Below are 12,745 nucleotides of genomic sequence, written 5' to 3'. Positions count from 1 at the left end.
TATTTAAGCTTCATAAGACTTAATTTTTAAACCTGTGAAATGGGAATAATAACAGAATATACTTTGTATGTTTTGGGAAGAGGATTTTTAATGCAAAATACTTAGAACAGTGCTTGGCACATGGTAAATGGTCAACAATATGGTTTATTATTATTATTATTGTTATTGGTAGTATTGATTCTTTAGTTATATATCCTTACCACCAGATAGTAAGCTGCATGAAGGCAGAGACTGTAGGTCTTGTGTATGGTTCAAGTCCAGGCTCCTAACATAGGTTCTGATTCAAAATAGGTGCTTGATAAATAATCAAGTGAGTGAGTGAGTCTCTAAAATCATTTTCTAAAATGCATGTGCTTCCAGGAGAATTAATTGAGTGCACCAGCTATTCATGGTGAGTGAAGGTGATCTGGCTGGTTCCTGAACAGGCAAAATGTAAATGGGAAGAAGGAGGAAGGAAGGTCCAGAGTGTTTGGTGAACAGGTCTGTGCACTGTACAGGGGGCTTTCAGGAACTAGCTTATTATTCCTGAGACCGGAGAGGACCTAAGGAGAAGATAAACATTCTCCAAAGAATACACTTGTTGACTGATGTTTTCCTTGGGATGGTCCATATGTACAGATTATTTTGTGTGACACAGTGGCCTACTTTATTACTTTATTTGTACTAGATAGAGCAAAACACTAAGTGATGCCCCTGTTTCTTTCTTTCTTTCTTTCTTTCTGAGATGGAGTCTCACTCTGTTGCCTAGGCTGCAGTGCAATGGCGTGATCTCGGCTCACTGCAGCCTCCGCCTCCTGGGTTCAAGCAATTCTCATGCCTCAACCTCCCGGGTAGCTGTGACTACAAGCATGTGCCGCCACACCTGAGTAATTTTTGTATTTTTAGTAGAGACGGGGTTTCACCATGTTGGCCAGGAAGGTCTTGATCTCCTAACCTGATGATCTGCCCGCCTCGGCCTCCCAAAGTGCTGGGATTACAGGTGGGAGCCATTGCGCCCAGCCGATGCCCCTGTTTCTAAGGAGTATTATTCCCTAAGGCTTTAATGCTTATTGAGCAAACCCTGATGTATTTTTCCAATTCAATTCTTACATCTCCATCTTCACTATGCTGCCATCCAAGGTGTGGGGCTGCGTTAATTCTTGACTTCCAGCATTCTATGTAATGCCTTCAAATGTCTTTGGACAAAGCGTGATCATAATTAATATAATTATTTTTCATATGCAAAGTATTTTATTGTGGCAGTATCTCTTTGGATCACTAAAATTATCCTGTGGGATAAATAATGTAAATATTACTGTGTTTTCTATTTTAGACATGAAGAAATTGAGATTGAAAGGTTAACAAATCTAAGGCTACACTCCAAATTCTGCATACCTTTTATGGTGTGATTTCTTCTTGTTTCCTTTATAGATGGAGCCCTTAACAAAAGTTTTGAAAAGCCCTTAACAAAAGTTTTCTAAAAAGCCATGTTTCAGCGGCACCTGAGATGCTTTGCACCTGCTGCAATCCCTGTGTGCCTCATTTCAGCTTGTCAAGTGGCCGGTACCCGCGCATGGTTACTGTGCTGCCCAGCGAGGGTCACAGTGCTTTGTACTTAGAATTCGTGAAATATACACAACCTAACACTACTGTTTTCAGTACAATATCAAGACAAGGATTCAAAACAAAAAAAAAAATGACCAAAATGTGCACATATATATATGCACATATATAGAAGTGTACAAATAAAAACTGCTCAACTGTGGAGAACTGTACTTAGCCATTATAATGAAACAGATTTGCTGTTTTATACAAGTAGAAATTTGTTATAGATACTAAATATTCGTGTTCATTTTTCCCTCTATTTTCCAAAATGTATGATAATCTCTACTGTTTTCTTCCTTCTTATATCAACTATGGAATATCAAAATTTTCTTAATTGTCTTAGGCCAAGATGCATTAAATCTCACCCTTTTCCATTGTTTGGAAGATAAATTTGGTTGGGATTTTTTGTTGTTGTTTGTTTTGTTTCCATTAAGATTTTTTTGTTTGTTTGTTTGAGACGGAGTCCTGCTCTGTCGCCCAGGCTGCAGTGCAGTGGCACAATCTCGGCTCACTGCAAGCTACGCCTCCCGGGTTCACACCATTCTCCTGCCTCAGCCTCACAAGCAGCTGGCACTACAGGCGCCCGCCACCACGCCCGGCTAATTTTTTGGTATTTTTAGTAGAGCCGGGGTTTCACTGTGTTAGCCAGGATGGTCTCGATCTCCTGACCTCGTGATCTGCCCGCCTCGGCCTCCCAAAGTGCTGGGATTACAGGCGTGAGCCACCGCGCCCAGCCCTCCATTAAGATTTTTTAAATTGTATCAATAGATATAAATATGTCCAAATCAATAACTTTTATTTGAAAACTAAAAATCCTGATAAGCCAAATACAATGTTTAAAATATATAGTTAAATCAATAATAATTCTCCCTTCTGTAAAAGTAAATAATTATCTTTATGTGAGAACTAAAAAGGTATTTCTGTACTAGTAAGGCAGCAAATTATGCAAAAGCATGAACTACTATTGTGGTTGTAGGCCACAAATGGTAGGGACCTATCAAGAGGACACAAGAACCAGCTTGAAAGGGCTCTCCCTGGTGACTTCTGAGACAAAGTAATGTCAGTAATGGATTACAATCCATTGAACAAAAAAAGAATACATGGTTCCCTGTTGATATAAACAGTAAGTGTATAAAAAAATCAACAGGGAGAAAGACAAGTTCTTTTTTACAATAGAATATCAACCAATAAATGTAGAAGAAATGACAAGTTAGAAAACTATCATTTGGAAATTATCAAAATAATTGATTCAGGCAGGAGTCACCAGTGGAGGCTGAAACTAATGAGTGAAAGTGTGGTGAGGATCAGGATATTTACATAGTTTCAGAATATCTTCCACAAATTGCTCATTAATTGTCAGATAGAAAAATAATAACTTTACAGTGGAAAATTCTAAAAAAATGCCACCTTAATAAAATAAAATAAAATAAAATAATGCCACCTTAATAAAATAAAGTTCATGTCACCAATGATGGGACATGAACCAACAACATATGCCTCCTGATATGAAGCACTAAGAAGGACACACATCGTTCTGTAGCATTTCTGCCCCAAAATACCTAATCCGAATCTAATTATGAGAAAGTATTAGACAACTGAGGGACATTTTAGTCTGTCTCTCTTCAAAAACTGTGTACTCTTCAAAATTCCTTATACTCTCCAAAAATGTCAAAGATGAAATATCATTAAAAAATGCTGAGAGACCAGGCACAATGGTTCACACTTGTAATCCCAGCACTTTGGGAGGCCGAGGTAGGTGGATCGCTTGAGCCCAGGAGTTTGATCCCAGCCTGGGCAACACAGTGAGACCCCATCTCTTAAAAAAATGCAAAAATTAGCCAGGTGTGGTGATGTGTGCCTGTAATCCTAGCTACTTGGGAAGCTGAAGTGGGAAGATCACATGAGCCCAGGAGGTCGAGGCTGCAGTGAGCCAAGATCATAACACTGTGTTCCAGCCTGGATGACAGAGCGAGATTCTATCTCAAAAAAAACAAAAAAAACAAAAAAACTGAGGAACTATTCCAATTTAAAAGAGTGTAAAGAGTTATAACAACTAAATGCTATGTTCAGTCCTAGATTAGATCCTGGACCAAGGAGAGGAAAGTAACTAGAAAGGGCATGATTGGGACAATTGAAGAAATTCAAATATAGACTGTGGATTAGATAATGTCATTGCATCATGTTAAATTTTCTGATATTGATAATTATACTTTTGTTATCCTACAAAATGTATTTATTATGAAGTATAGATATTGAAACACTTAAATATAAGGAGGCAAAATGTCTCCAACTTATTCTCAGGTACAGAAAAATGTGAATGTGTGTGTGTATATATATTTATTTATACATAAATATTTATGTATAGAGAGAAGGGAGAGTGAATGATAAAACAAATGGGAAAAATGTAAACAGTTTGTGGATCTGGATAAACAGAATATGAGAGTTATGTAATCTTTTCTCATAGCTTTTTTCTAAGTTTGAAAATATATACAAAAGAGTGACAAAAAAATGTTGAAAAACAAAATTTTCTCATCAGTAAAGGCAGTCATTTACATTTCACTGTGATGAAAAAGAAAAGCCTGGCTTATTCAAATAAGCAGCCAAAGCTCTTATTTCCTAGTCATCAGTTATCTTTGCATGCTTTGAAGTTGGAGTTCTCTTTCGTGTTTGTATTGTTTTTATTTGTTTGTATCTGTAAGTATAATGTGGGAACCAAAAAGAGTGAAAATGGGACACTCTGGTAAGTTATCTCTACCACTTTAGGGGACAGGAAGCAGCTGACAAGCTTTAGCACTACATTTTCATGGTCGTTTCCCAAGAATGGCCATAAATTACATCCTTCAAGTCAGTCCCAACTAGTGGGAATTCATATGAAAAATTACTTGCTGGTTCTCAAGCTTCTTGCACGTCCCTCTTGACATTTTGTCATAGGAAAACTGGGGGTGGATGGATTGTAAAATATTTCTCAACATTACAAAACATTTTAAAGCTGATACCAGACCTACACTCATATCTGCTGATTACAAATAATTCTAAGCTATTCTGGTATGCCCTGAGCATCTGTCTTATATGCAAAATAAGTGGCCTCTTCTGTTTTCCCCTGTCTTCTTGAACTGTCTGTCTCTTTTCAAAAACTGTGTATTCTTCAAGATTCCTGCAATGCAGAATGAAAAACGGAGGCCATCCACTACAGTGGAAAATATAGAGCAACTCCAAGAAAAGAGGCTGAAAGAAAAGACAGGCTTAGAGATGTCTGACAGACTTGAAGATGGTTTCCATTTTCCCATTTTGCAAGAGGGGCAATGGATCCTATAACAACAGAGCCTGAGTTAGCATTTTATCATGTATTACCTCGTTTAATCCCCTCAATATCTCTATGAGATAGGCACTATTTTTATCCCTATTTTGTAGCTCAGATACAGGTTTAGAGAAGTAAATAACTTGTCAAATGTGAGTAGTAGGGTTGAGATTTGCATGAAAATGTGCCTGACTTCAGGGTCTGACTAAGCTTAAACTGCCTTGTTTTATTGATTATATTGATCACTCTATTTCTTTCTCCTGAGGACTCACAAAGCAATGATAATACCATTCTGCTCTTGCATCATTTGTTGCACATTCTTGTTTAGAAAGAAAATACTAACAACTATTAGAGATTTTCTGAACCTAGTAATTTCATTAACGAGCATTCCCCAAGTCTACAGGGCAAATTTTTTGATACTCACAATGTTACTTCTTGTGAAAATTTTGAAGTGATTTCTGAATCATCAGAGAGATAGAGATTAAAGTGACACTGTTTTAAACGTTGGTAATTATCATACAATTGCATGAAAGCTGATGTGGTATTTGTGGTAAACTTCCGTATCAGGATGGGTAAGCCTGTATGGCAGGGTTCTTAACCTGAACTCCAGATCCAGCAAAGGGTCCACAGATAGATTTCAGGGGGTCTGTGAACTTGTATGGGAAAACATTTCATCTACATTTTCATGCACCCTTAAATGACATTTGGCACTGCCTTCCATGATGAATGTAGAAACAAATCACAGTGTTAGCAATACCTGTGACTTTGTCCCTAATAGAAATGATGGATATTTCCATTCGTATCAGTTGTTGCTGATATCTCAAAATGTTATTTTTAGTCATCATTAATGTGAAATCATAATTAATAAGCTCAAGACCAGATTATATTGAACATATTAATAAAGAATGTAATTACTATATCACCTATTTATTTTAAAAAATGTTTTTCTAACAGTATATCAATATTTATAAATATTTTTATAGATATTTCATCATAGTTGATTTTATTTGTAATGACATATATTTTATATATATTTAAAAGTATTATTATGAGAAATAGTTCACAGGCTGTGCACAAATGGTTTACAGCACAAAAGTGGTGAAGGATCCAGCTCTATAATATAAACTTCATTGTAGCCCTAGTGGAGAATACCCTTGCTTAACAACTGGCTGTTTTCAGAGTCCCCTGGGGGCCCTGCAGTGACTCCAGGAGTAGAGAAAGGCTGTAAATGCTAGAACAAGATAATTATCAGGTACTACCAAGAAGCCCTACCCAGCCTTCCCAATTAGAAGACAGGAGTCCCCCAATCCCAACCACTTTCAGGTCCTAGTTTCTGCCCAACCCCATTACCTGTTCTTCTTACTCAATTTTAATGAAAGCAGCTCTACTGGCAGCAACTTCATTGTGACCCCAGTGCTCTGGCAAGCTGGGCCTGTGTCAGCAGGCCACAGGGGTGGATGAGAGCCAAGACTTTTGTGATTGCCTCTACCCTCATTTTCCTGTGGAAACACAGTTCAGAAGGACTATGCTGGAGGGTTGATCAGCTTGGTTATGTATTTGCTTTGCGGAAACCTTAAGTTGTCCTTTTATGTGTCACTTTCTCTCATTTCATTTTTTTAATCCTTTATTTTCCAACAGGCAGGTTCTGGTCACACCTACCCAGGTGGCATCAGGTGTGTGCATGTTTTTCCAAAAGTTACAATGCAGCATAGACACTGGAAAATGAAGATGAAAAAACACAGTGGTGTTAGATTACTTTATATACTTCAACACCATGCCTGTTTTTTCCCTTTTTTAATTGCTTGTTTTATATTCTTTATTTAGTTTTTTCCAGTCTGAATATCTCTTAGCTGAGTTTCTTATCCCAATTAATCATTTTATACATACACTGGTTTCTTTTCCAAGTCTCTTTGTAAAGCAAGAATCAATATGAGGTGTCAGTGTCTAAAGCCTTCACACTTAGCAACTTAACATTTTAAAAAATGAAAATATATAATACTACAATTTCATTTAAATTAACTATTCTGAAGCTCCTCCATCAAATATTAGGAAAGGCCCTTTTGAAGTTTAATACATTTTTAAAATTCTAGGTATGAAAATTCTGTTTGCATAATAGTCTTTAAGTTGCTGTCTCACCTAAATAAGACACAGAGGCAGTGTTTATGAATATGATTGCCGAGTGAGATTGAGACAAATTTCAACCTACATTGATTGTCCTATTTGGCAGGAGACCAACGAGCTCCCACATAATGTACGCACCAGAAGACTGGCTATGTTCTTTGGCCATCAGCGGATGTCCATGGTTGCTGCCTATAATTGCAGTGTTTTTCCCATTCTGCAAATTTCTCATTAATCAGGTTACTTTAGCTATTTGGCCAAATTTTCCTCGAAGAAAATGAAATACAATCAATCCCTGATTCTTTTCTGATTATTAGAGACACTGCTCTCCTTCATAAGGAACAATAATCAAAGTAGAATTTATATTTGGCTTCATAATGCAATATGTGAGTTTTTCCAACAGATTTGCCCTCTTAATTGCTTTGGTCTGGCAAACTTTAAAAGGAACTTGCCTTATGTGGATGGCAGTATGAGGTTGTCCAGAACTGAACCGGGTGGTTGGCAATCTGAACAAAGCTTCTGTGCTTTATTGATTGCCAGGGAGACTCGGGGGCTAAACGGCAAGCCAAAAGACAAGGATTCAGAATATATAACTGTACTAGTTTGCTAGCACTGCCTCAACAAAATACCACAAGCTGGGGGGCTTAAACAACAGAAATTTACTGCCTCATGCTTCTGGAGGCTAGAACTCCAAAATCAAGGCATCAGAAGGATTGGTTCCTTCCAAAGTCTGTAAGGGAGAATCTGTTTCCTGCCTCTGTCCTAGCTTCTGGTAACCTCAGGCCGTCCTTGGCTTGCAGATGGTGTTCTCCTTATGTTTCCATATCATCTCTCTGTGTGTGTCTGTCTCTGTGTCCAAATTTCCCCATTTCATAAGAACATAGTCATATTTAATCACTTAGGGCTTACTCCAGTGAAATCATCTTAGCTTGATCATCAACAAAGATCTTATTTTTAAATAAGGTCACATTCACAGATACTAAGATTAGGACTTCAGTGTCCTTTGAGGGGACACAATTCAACCCATAACACTATCTATCTTGAAAAATCACCAGAGAGGATAATTTATAGCCATTGGTAAAATTTATGCAAATCATACAATTTCCCTTCAGTCAATGCATTTATTCTGGGTGCCATATTTAGATGATAGGCTGCCAAAAGTAATGCACCGTGAATATTCTTTTTCTTTATATTATAAAAGCTATTCAATTACTCCTGGATTTTCCAAGAACTGTGGTTCTCTAGTTCCTTATAAATCTCAATGGTATTTTTCTGAATATTACTGCTTTCCTTTTATTTATAAATACTAGACTCTCCCACTTTAAGCAAATGTCTAAAGACTGGGGTAAAAGATCTCTTTTGTGAGCAAAGTGCATGTCTAGGGCCCTGTTATTTAAGAAATTTAAGATCATCAATTTCAAACATTCAAAGCCTATACTGCTGGTTCATATTTTTCACTATCCGGAACAGTAATCTTCACAATGGTTAGCTGTGTTCTCTAAAAGTCGCACATAATTGTTATCACATTTAAAATCAAGCACCCATCACAACTCCCCAGTTCTTTCTTTTAGGAAAACCTAAAGAAACCTTGGATGACCTTAAGACTCTATGGAAAAGCTGGAAAAACACTGACCCAGAAAACAAATGTGTAACAAGTCACAGTTTTTCCATTACTTAAGGGAAATTGTGGTGCGAATTTTTTTCTTAATCTCTCTGCTAAGTGTAAATATGTGACTCACCCGAACTACCTCATTCTTAGACCATAAATATTAGGAGTGATGACTTGTAAGGGGCTCATGTTCGTGTGTGGTAAGTAAATACTTGTCTGCACATATTAATTTAACAAGAAAATGGCATTTTCCTAAGTAGCATAACATCAGAAACAGTAGAGAATTTAATATAAGTAAAAAGCAGTGTTATATTTTAAGAAAATTACTATGATGAAAGAATTCATTTTTCTCAAAGAGCAATATAATAATATTAGGCTTTAATACCTAAGAACATGCATGCTAGATCTGGTTCCAATCCAAAAAAGTTCTGTGAAACTTCAAATACCATGTGAAGGTTAACTTTTAAAAATACATTTCTTCAGAGCAAATTTATATTCCTAGTCCATGCGAAACCACAGGGTGGTGCTCCAGCTGGACTGGTTTCCTCAATTCAAGTTATCCTTGTCCAGTTTCCTTCTTAGGGCACTGCTACATGAAAACCTGATGTGTTCTGTGTTCTTGCAGCAAACTCCTACTGTGTCCTATCTTGGCTCAGGCAGGACAAAATGAAGCTCTCCATCTCTAGGAGGTGGCTTGCTTCAGAGCCTTCTCTGTCCAAAACAAGAGTTTTTTCCATATTGTTTCTCTCTAGGCTTTTGAAATTAGAGGGGAAACACTATGGATAATAGCTTCAGAAAATATGAAAAGCCCACCTATTACAGCAGATGGGACTGAAGTATCAGTCCATATCTAAGGCAGGTGAATTAGTGCATTTGAAGCATTCCAAGTCAGTAGGACAGCCAGAAATATGAAATGAAAAGCACTAGTTTTCCTTAGCAATGAAATTTTGACTCCTATGACTTTGCTAATGCTGTGTTCTGCTTTCCTTTCTGCCTATTCTATTTGTACAACTTTCTGTGCCTTCCTCAGATGGCTTTCCAAAACATCTGTGGGCAATATTCCCTTCACTGAACAGCAATGGTACTTTAAGTGCAAAACAAAACAGAATTTACCTTTTGCAATTTATAGTTCCTGGGTTATTTCATGTGCCTTGTGGTTATCGCAGAAGCCCTTTATTAATCTCCGAACTGTAGGCAAGAAGGTGGTCTTGTTGTCATGGTAATAACTTCAGTACTTAGCACATGGAACGCAGCATTTATTGTAAAATACTTTTCCAATCAAATGGTTGCAGCAGTTTTAGAAGTCATAACAGTAAGGGTAGCATGCAGTTCATGAATTCCTTCATCAGGAGGAAAAGACTGACCTGATTTATAAAGGAAAAGGAAGCATAATAAAAGTGGAATTCTGTTAACCTAACCATATTAGTTCTCTTTGCTTAGAGTTAGGGGGTGTCCAATCTTTTCCAAGAAAACTTTGTATATTCTGGCAGTGCCCTCTGGTGGATGATTTACTATGATCCACTACCATTCAGTTCCTGGACATTACATTTCACCTGAAAGATTTCTACCTTTTGTTACCACTTAGCATTTCCCCCCCCATCTCAAGATGAATAGTTTTCTTTCAAAGTTTCTTGAATATCTACATCTACAATCTACAACAAATGGACTGGATTGTGGTTTGTAAGGAATATCTAAGGTGAATTCTAGCAAAGTGAATATCAGTTTCTACCATTTATTACTTTCAAAGTCATTAAATTGCTAATATGGGTGCAATTTGGCTGTTGCATGGAAACACTTGGCTTGGGTATGTTTATGTAAATGGTTCAAAGCTGTGGACTGTGTATCTGGCAAGCTGCTTCTAAGAAACAAAGGAGAAATAGGCATGTTTTCCATTTAAAAGACATGTGGTTCTTATTGACTTACTGAGATTGGTTTTTGTTTTTGCTTTATTTTCAAAGTCAGTTTTCCACTCTAAGATTAAGTGTGTTCATTATAGAAAACGTAGAAAATACAGAGGAAAAAAATCACCCATAGTCACAACAAAACCAAGATTGATTTTGGATGTAGCCTACGGAGGTAGAATGCTCCCCTGGGGTAGATTTTAGAAACAGGCTGTAGTGGACCAAAGGGGAGCATGGCATTAACTTTCCACAAGCTGTTTTCTCTATTTATAAAGTACAATAACAATATTGCATGTATTATGTACTTTCATTTTCTGTCTCAAATTAGGTATGGAGATTGCATAATAATAATAGCAGCCATTTATTTAGCACAGAATTTCAAAGCCTAACCCTAGAGTTGCCCTTTGCCTCCTGGAGAACAGCAGTTCAGCCCACACTCAATTCTTCCCTATAACCTCCCACATCTCTGCCAGGATTTATTCTTGTAATAGTAATAACTGTTGTTTAACAGGTCCTTATTACACAAGAGAATGCAGCGATTAATATGCAGCCTGTTTGAATTCCAATTCTGGCTTTTCCACCTAATAGCTGAGAGATCTTGGATGAGTAATTAAAGTCTCTGCTTCAGTCTCCTTCTTTGTAAAATAAAGGCCCTGCCACGCAAGGTTTTTTGGAGAAAACTAAGTCCCTAGAACAGATCTGGGAACATAAATGTTAGTTATCATTGTTAACATATTATGATGATATATTAGACATGATACTAAGTTCATTATTATGCCATTTACTCCTCATAACAATCCTATGAGTTAGATATTCTTTATCCCTGTTTCAGGTAATGAAAATGAAACAGAGAGCTCCAATGACTTGCCCAAATCACACGGCAAGTTACAATGTTGAGCCTAGATATGAGCCTACATTTGACGGTCTATAAAGTTTCAGCTCGCCATCTTGTTTTGGCTCTGATAGGTTAGCTATTATTTTGCTTGTTTGTTTAATTTGTATTGAAGTATAAAATATATTTAATATATAAAAATGCATATTACACAGTTTAAACCTGTGTAAATATTCCCAAATGAAAAACGCCTGAGATATCATCACTGCATCTTTACCAGATCCCATCCAAAGGTGACTACTAAGCTCCCTTCTAATATCATAGCTGTGGTCCAAAAGTGAGCAGTCTTGGCCTTCTACCTACTCTCCCTCCCCGTCCTTTCCCCTAGTAGCCTTCAGGGGGTTTCACAGACCAAAGTAGCATAGTAGGAGAACCACCGTCTATACCCTGCGTATGCAAATGCATTCATCTCAGTGGGTTGTAACTCTCAGGAAGGAAGGATTCTAAGGCCATAGAGCACAAAGGAAAGTATGCCATGATCGATTAGTAATGTCTATCATAGTCACGAAACGAGGATGGTGGAGATCTGTAGGCTGGTCCTAGACACCATTTATGAACAGAAACAACTTTTCTTTAAAGTATTTTATTTTCTACCATTTCTAAATCCAGTATCCATGTGAATTGGCATGTTGGCATAATCATGCTGTTGGCTATTTAGTACAAATAGGCTAAATATTAACCTAGGAATCATCTATGTGCATGTAACTTTCTGCATTTGTCCAATAGATCTTTTGAGAGAAATTACTGGAAGTGGAATTCCTTTCATTAAAGTCTCCACCCTCTTCTATAGAAGTAGCACTTTTCCCCTCCAGTATGCAACACAGGTCACATTCTGCCATGAACTAGTATTGTTAGTGAACATCTTTCTCCCCATCAGAACTGCAAAGCCCTTGAGTACTAATTCTGTCTTGTGCTTTCATGTATCATCCACCTCCCCTCCCACCAGTGCCTAGCACTGGTGTTTTCTTTGTTCATAGTAGATGTGGATACATTTTTTTGGCTTTAAATATAAAGATACATTTTACTATTAATATTTTAAAATATGTTAAGAATTAAATATCAGAATTCAGACTATATAAGGAAAGCCTGAGATGAAGTGATAAAAAATAGATGAAAAAGTCTTGATTTTTCAGAAAGAACAAATAAGCAAATAAACACAGCCCTGTTTTTCTCAGTCACTATTAGATATTGAACATTAAGAGTTAAAGGACTGCAGGCTGGGCGCGGTGGCTCACGCCTGTAATCCCAGCACTTTGGGAAAGAAACCGAGGCGGGCGGATTACGAGGTCAGGAGATTGAGACCATCCTCGCTAATACAGTGAAACCCCGTCTCTACTAAAGAA

General features: G+C 37.3%; 1 protein-coding gene and 1 long non-coding RNA gene across 5 annotated transcripts in view; one reads left to right on the top strand and one right to left on the bottom strand.

Moving 5' to 3' along the window:
• Positions 1-12,745, top strand: part of RERG (RAS like estrogen regulated growth inhibitor) — a 126,606-nt gene that overhangs the window by 72,597 nt on the left and 41,264 nt on the right. The gene's annotated exons all lie outside the window — the stretch shown is intronic.
• LOC134807555 (uncharacterized) overlaps positions 5,842-12,745 on the bottom strand; it is a 63,673-nt gene continuing 56,769 nt past the window's right edge. Inside the window, exons 3-5 of the long non-coding RNA XR_010148273.1 lie at positions 9,723-9,973; positions 7,453-7,553; positions 5,842-6,597 (exon numbers count right to left, since the gene is read on the bottom strand). This is a non-coding gene — a long non-coding RNA (uncharacterized LOC134807555). The remainder of the gene's footprint in view (positions 6,598-7,452; positions 7,554-9,722; positions 9,974-12,745) is intronic.

Source organism: Pan troglodytes, chromosome 10, assembly GCF_028858775.2.
Source record: "Pan troglodytes isolate AG18354 chromosome 10, NHGRI_mPanTro3-v2.0_pri, whole genome shotgun sequence".
NCBI classification, from domain to species: domain Eukaryota; kingdom Metazoa; phylum Chordata; class Mammalia; order Primates; family Hominidae; genus Pan; species Pan troglodytes.
The sequence above is the reverse complement of the archived record's forward strand: the minus strand, read 5'-3'. Positions and strand labels throughout refer to the sequence as shown.